This window comes from Primulina tabacum, chromosome 6 (genome assembly GCF_025594145.1).
Source record: "Primulina tabacum isolate GXHZ01 chromosome 6, ASM2559414v2, whole genome shotgun sequence".
In the NCBI taxonomy this organism is placed as follows: Eukaryota; Viridiplantae; Streptophyta; class Magnoliopsida; order Lamiales; family Gesneriaceae; genus Primulina; species Primulina tabacum.
This window is the reverse complement of record NC_134555.1, coordinates 20,899,852-20,907,351: the sequence shown is the minus strand read 5'-3', so window position 1 is coordinate 20,907,351 and position 7,500 is coordinate 20,899,852.

The window sequence follows — 7,500 nt, the reverse complement described above, 5'->3', positions numbered from 1 at the left end:
GATTTTTCTTTGAGAAGTGTTGGAAATCTTAAACAATTGAAGAACTAAAATTGAGAGAAAATGAAGAGAGGAATTTCGGCTAACTTGAGGGAGGGAAAGAGGTTGGAAGACTTTTCTTGGTCCTTAAAAAAGTTGAGTTAAGCATGTGCATGTCATGCCATGGTTATTGAAAAAGTTGTCTCCCAACTCTTCACCTCCCATGCATGCATTTTTGAGTGGGCTTGTAACAATTACAAGGCCTATGGACTTCAATTTAATTGTCTCAAACATATTTGAGTCCAATTAAACTTTACTTGATTTTACTCAAGTCCACTAGTTAAATAATTATTTTCAATTGGGCTCTACAAGGCCCAATGTTATTTAATGAATTCAACTCTTAAACTAATTTTATTATTTGGACTCTACTAGGCCCACTAATGTTTAATTAATTCAACACTTGAATTAATTTAATTTAGTCCATAATAATGTTTATGAAAATCACAATTTTCAAATACATTATTCGCTTGGCCTACTTTTAATCTAAGAACACTTCCACAAATTAAAAGTTATATTTCTCTCATAGAAGTAATACTTCCAATTTTTTCCTTACGCTTATAAACTTATTTATAAGCCGTTCAACACATTGAACTATTTTACTTCTCAATGGGATCTAGAAAGCTAGTACTTGTGTGGCCCTCAATGGTTCATTGATACAACTAGCCGCGGGTTCATACATAGAGTTTCATTGTGAAACATGGTACTAACATCGCAGATACTAGTCTCGAACTCGAGCGGCCTATATATTTCTTAGTGGCGCCTGAATCGTCTAGGAACTGTTTAAAATATACAGTATTCCAAATATGAGTTTCATGATCCTCATCATATGAGCATCTCATATTCTTTCTACTAGTTGTATATTCAAGGCCTTTATCTATGTAACTAGCATGGGTATACAGATTAAGATGTGCCAAAATAATAATTTCAAATATTATTTAAATAAAGACTGTTCATACATAGAGTTTCATTGTGAACACTCGGCCAACACTTGGCTCGACGGGCACCTACTCTAACAATCTCTCACTTGCACTAGAGCAAACTACCCATATGCTTCAAACCCATTGATTCGCGATGCTTCTCGAATAATGGTCCAGGTAAAGGCTTAGTTAGTGGATCAGCAACATTTTCTGCGGAGCCGACTTTGTCAATCGTGACATCTCCTCTTTCCACGATCTCTATGAGGATGTGGTACTTTCTCAATACGTGTTTGGACTTCTGATGAGACCTCGGCTCCTTTACTTGAGCAATGGCTCCCGTGTTGTCACAGAACACCGAGAAAGGAGCAACTCCATTAGGAATGACGCCCAACTCTTGGACGAAATTCCTTATCCAAACAGCCTCCTTTGCTGCAGCTGATGCAGCAATATATTCTGCCTCAGTGGTGGAATCCGCAGTACTGTCTTGCTTGGAACTCTTCAAAGAGACAGCAGCACCATTCAGCATGAATATGAACCCAGAGGTTGGCTTCGAGTCATCGATATCGCTTTGGAAGCTAGAGTCGGTATAGTCTTCCAATTTCAGTTCTCCACCCACATAGACCAAGAACAACTCATTGGTCCTTCTCAAATACTCGAGGATGTCTTTCACAGCTTTCCAGTATGGAAGACCAGGGTTGGATTGATATCTACTCACTACACTTAGTGCAAAAGCCACGTCAGGACGTGTAGATATCATCCCATATATGATGCTACCAATCGCAGATGCATAAGGAATGCTTGTAATCGCCGCTATCTCTGCATCAGTCTTGGGAGACATAGACTTGGATAGGGACACGCCATGACACATTGGTAGACGTCCTCTCTTGGACTCATCCATCGAGAACCGCTTCACGATGGTATCAATGTATGTGGACTCGGTGAGACCAAGCAATCTTTTTGATCAATCTCTATAGATCTGTATTCTCAATACAAAAGATGCTTCACCCAAGTCCTGCATCGAGAACAGTCTCGCTAACCATATATTAGTTGATTGCAACATCCCTACATCATTCCCAATAAGTAGAATGTCATCAACATAAAGCACAAGGAATGTCACAGCACTCCCACTGACCTTCTTATACACACAGGGTTCCTCAGGATTCTTAGCAAAACCAAACTCTTTGATTTTCCTATCGAATCTGAGACATGTAAATCTCTTCCTTAATATCCCTATTAAGAAAGGATGTCTTAACATCCATCTGCCATATCTCATAGTCATACCATGCAGCTATGGCTAGCAAAATCCTTATGGACTTGAACATTGCAACTAAAGAAAATTTTTCCTCAAAGTCAACTCTTTGTCTTTGAGTATATATCCTTTTGCCATCAATCGCGCCTTGAAGGTCAATACCTTCCCATCCGCCCCAAGTTTCCTCTTGTAAATCAATTTACACCCTATGGGAACAATTCCCTCAGGTGGATCCACGAGATTCCACACTTGGTTCGAATGCATGGAATTCATCTCAGATTCCATCGCCTCAAGCCACTTGGATGAATCGGCATCAGATAACGCTTCCTTGAAGGTCCTTGGATCACATCCATGGATAGGCTCATCATGGCCCTCTTCAAAAAGCAGACCATACCTCATAGGTTGTCTCGAGACTCTCTCGGATCTTCTAGGAGCTTGTATCTCCTATCTTGGCTCTTCGAGTGTGGGTTCTATAATTGTGGATGTCTCTAGAACCTTTTCGAGTTCTATCATCTCCTTTTTTGTATACAATAGAAATTCCTTTCCAGAAAGGTTGCATTCCTAGAAACAAACACTTTTGTTTCTTGGGGATGATAGAAGTAGTATCCAACCGAATTCTTTGGATATCCCACAAAGTAACATAAAATGGATCGACTATCCAATTTATCTCCCACTACCTGCTTCACATAAGCAGGGCACCCCCATATTCTAAGATAAGAATATTTGGGTGGCTTACCCATCCATATCTCATATGGTATCTTGTCAACGGCCTTTGAATGGACATTGTTCAACAATAGTGCCGCTGTCTCAAGCGCATATCCCCAAAAGGATGGCGGCAACTCCGTGAACCCCATCATAGACCGAACCATGTCCATCAATGTCCGGTTACGACGCTCCGAAACACCATTCAACTGCGGTGTAGCGGGCGGAGTCCGCTGCGAGAGAATCCCATTCTCCCTAAGATACTCTTGGAACTCGGCACTGAAGTACTCACCATCTCGATCCGATCGAAGTGTCTTGATGCTTCGTCCCAATTGCTTCCCTACTTCACTTCTGAATTCTTTGAACCTTTCAAAGGCTTCAGACTTGTATTTCATCAAATACACATACCCATACCTCGAAAAGTCATCGGTAAAGGTGATGAAGTAGGCATGTCCATGCTTAGTGGTGATACTAAGCGGACCGCACACATCAGTATGGATCAATTCCAATAACCCTTTGGCTCGCTCCACATGGCCCTTAAAGGGAATTTTAGTCATCTTTCCTTTTAGACAGGATTCACAAGTCGTGAGAGCATTAATATCAGACATATCAAACATGCCCACTCCCACTAGCTTGTTCATCCTTCTTAGGGAAATATATCCTAATCGATCATGCCATAATTGTGCCGAATTTAGAGTATCTTGTTTGCGCTTGTTTGTTGTTATAGCTTGGACATTGTTAAGTGGAATATCTTTCAATTTTAAGGTGTAGAGATCGTTTTCAAGTTCTCCATTAACAATTAAACATTCATTCTTGTAAATATTGCAAACACATTTGCTAAATAAACAAGAAAATTCATCTTTATCTAACATAGAAATGGAAATAATGTTCTTCACCAAGTCTGGTACAAACAAAACATCTCTCAAAAATAACTTAAAATCATTGTTCAAATACAAGCAAACATCTCCTACGGCCTTGGCAGCAACCCTTGCTCCATTGCCCATCCTCAAGAAGGTCTCACCTTCCCTGAGCCTTCTACTTCTTCCCATCGCCTGCAAATCATTACAGAGATGTGAGCCACATCCGGTATCCAATACCCAAGAAGTAGAGTTAATTGAAATGTTTACTTCAATATAGAACATACCGTTTCCAGAACTCTTCTGTGCCAGATATTCCCTGCAATTACGCCTCCAATGTCCAGGCTTCTTGCAGTGATGACAGATATCAACAGTCTTGTCAGCCTTCACTGGTGTGGCTGCCACAACGGGACCCGAAGTCTGCTTCTTCAAGGGCACGTTCTTCTTGGGACGTTGGAAAGAAGGCTTCTTCCCTTCCCAGGTGTACCGATCTTCGTACCAGATGAAGAGCCCACAAAAAGAACCGGCTTCTTTTTCTTGATGGTGGACTCAAAGGTCACATGCATGTTCACCTACTCCTCAAGGGTCGGCTCCATCTTGTTCATGTTGAAGTTCATCACAAAAGGATCAAATGAGCTAGGCAGCGATAACAGCGACACGTCGGTGGTCAACTCCGAAGGCAATATCAAATCCATGCCAACGAGCTTGTCCACGAGCCCAATCATCTTTAGGCCATGCTCATGGACCGAGGCCCCATCTCGCATGCGCAAAGTGATCAGCTCCTTGACGGTAACATGTCTAAGAGGACGTGTTTGCTCTCCAAAGAGCTCCTTGAGGTGCAAATGAATGTCAGCAGCACTCTTTGCATCCTCAAAACGCCTCTGCAACTCATAATTCATAGAAGCCTGCATATAACACCTGGCCTTCTAGTCATGGTCACACTAATCCTTGTAGGTCTGCAATTTCTCAGGAGTGCAGCTAGTCGGAGCCTCAGCACGGGGCGACTCAGTCAGTGTATATGCAATCTTTTCCGAGTTCAAGACGATTTTCAGATTTCTTAGCCAAGTGATGTAATTAGGTCCGGTTAATACGTGTTTTTCGAGTATGGCAGAAAGCGGATTGCGAATTGAAGACATTGTCAAATTTTGTACTTAAAAGTAAAACAGATAAATGTTAATGACTATTTTAAAATATTTAGTAAGATATAAAGTATGGACTTTTACTTTATAAATTTTCGCTCCCACTGTTTTGACATTTTCACTACCCTCTAGTGAAAACGGAAAAACTCCTTTCCTCAGTAGGTACGTAAGGTCCAATTAGCGAATTATGATCCCGAATAATATTAACCAATCATAATCCCTAAAAGGTAGTTTCCAATTGCATCTTAATGCAACCCTCAACGTAAACTTTTGTCTCATGTTTGATTAAGACACAATAATATGACGTCGTTCATCTTCACATGTCAAGCCTTACCCATCGATGTTGAACCTTAATGGACGGTCGCCATGAATTCCGCCAATAATATTAGCCGAAATCATGGGAGTTCCACGTAGTTCCCATCACCATGTCAATGGATGTCACAACTTTCCGGCACCCAGGGCCCCCCAAATAATATGAGCCGAGCCCCGAGTACGGGTAGCGTTCATCATGCACCCATTTTCGATGGAAGACATGGAAATTATAAACAAATTTATAATTCCCCTTTTCGGGCTTGATATTAAATTTGAATCTTATTCAAAATGAGGGTTTTTTAATTTTGAAAGGTCTCATCATTAATTTTATTTAAAAGCTTGCCATGTTTGATCGTATGTTTGCCGGATTCATGCAACTTTGTTATTATCATAATAATAACGCACATAATCATTATTTATAATATATCATGCATATATTATAAACAGTAAACACACAAGGATGATCAATCGCCCCAATACTAATGGCCCGTGTGAGCTAAACACAGGCCTAGGTCCAATCCTAGGGAAATGCATGGGATGCAAATGCAACTATTACATTAGTTCCAATATTTACATGTCTTCGATCTTCATAATCACCAAGGCCACCATCTTCCAATCTTGATCTTCCACTATACTAATATTTACAAATAAATAAATGGCAAATAGGGATACATCTCATGGGGGTGGGAACGGGCCATAATTCAAGCCCACTTTAAATTTGATAATTATTACAATCATTCAACACAAAATATCCTAGCATACACCTAGCAAATTGGGCTTGGGCTTTTGATCATCCTTCATGCATAATATCACATATCATACACCATCAATTAATTATCACAATAATTAATTGATCCAATATTATATATCTTGATCCAATCAATAACCGCCACGATTATAAACTCAATTAACAAAGTATACAAACACCTTTGTCTACTTTCTAATTAATTTATTTATAACCGAATTTCTTGTAAATCATAATTTACTACAAATAATTAAATTCCAACTTCAATTATTTATTTAATGAGAAAATATTTGCAACTTTTGTAAATTTAAACTTAAGGGCCCAAAAAATCATTTTTCACCAAAAAACATTTTGTCCCATTTAAATTTCACAAATATGTTAGCCATCTCATGGCCCAACAACTTCAAGGCTAATGACACTTTGATAATCCAAAACACTTTTGAAAACCCTAGTCGTCAACACCGTCGCCGGATTCCGGCCAACAAAATTTTTTATTTTTTTTTGAGGGGGCTGCCCTTGCTGCCTGAAATGGGCAGCCCCTCGGGCTGCCCGAGCTGCCCAGAACGGGCAGCAACATGCTGCCCGAAATATGCCCCAAAAACGCCTTGATTTTGTTGCAAAAATTTCATCTCATGCAGTTAGAAATCGACCTCAATATAATATTATGTATATGCTACACAAACTAGTACCCTTAGCTCATGATACCACTTGAAAGGGATCGATTTTATGGTGCCCGAATTCGCAACGGAAGCAACAAAATTTTCGAAAATGACATTTACTAACATAAAATTTCGAGCACCTCATGTACTAGTGTGTAACATATACAAAACACAAAATGACATTCATAGGGTATTAAGATATTATACCTATCAACCTCTTGAGGTTCATGTAATGGCTCCAACCAAGTTGTAAACAACTTGGCTCTTCAAAGGATGACCTTCTACAAGCTCTCCTCCTTTTCTTCAAAAATTAGGCCCACCACCAACTAGGAAGATCCACTCATATTTTGCACTAGAAAAATATGAGGATTTTCTTTGAGAAGTGTAGGAAATCTTCAACAATTGAAGAACAAAAATTGAGAGAAAATAAAGAAAGGAATTTCGGCCAACTTAAGGGAGGGAAAGAGGTTGGAAGACTTTTCTTGTTCCTTGAAAAAGTTGAGTTAAGCATGTGCATGCCATGCCTTGGTTATTCAAAAAGTTGTCTCTCAACTCTTCACCTCCCATGCATGCATTTTTGAGTGGGCTTGTAACAATTACAAGGCCCATGGACTTCAATTTAATTGTCTCAAACATATTTGAGCCCAATTAAACTTTACTTGATTTTACTCAAGCCCACTAGTTAAATAATTATTTTCAATTGGGCTCTACAAGGCCCAATGTTATTTAATTAATTCAACACTTGAACTAATTTAATTATTTGGACTCTACTAGGCCCACTAGTGTTTAATTAATTCAACACTTGAATTAATTTAATTTAGTCCATAATAATGTTTATAAAAATAACAATTTTCAAATACATTATTCACTTGGCCTACTTTTAA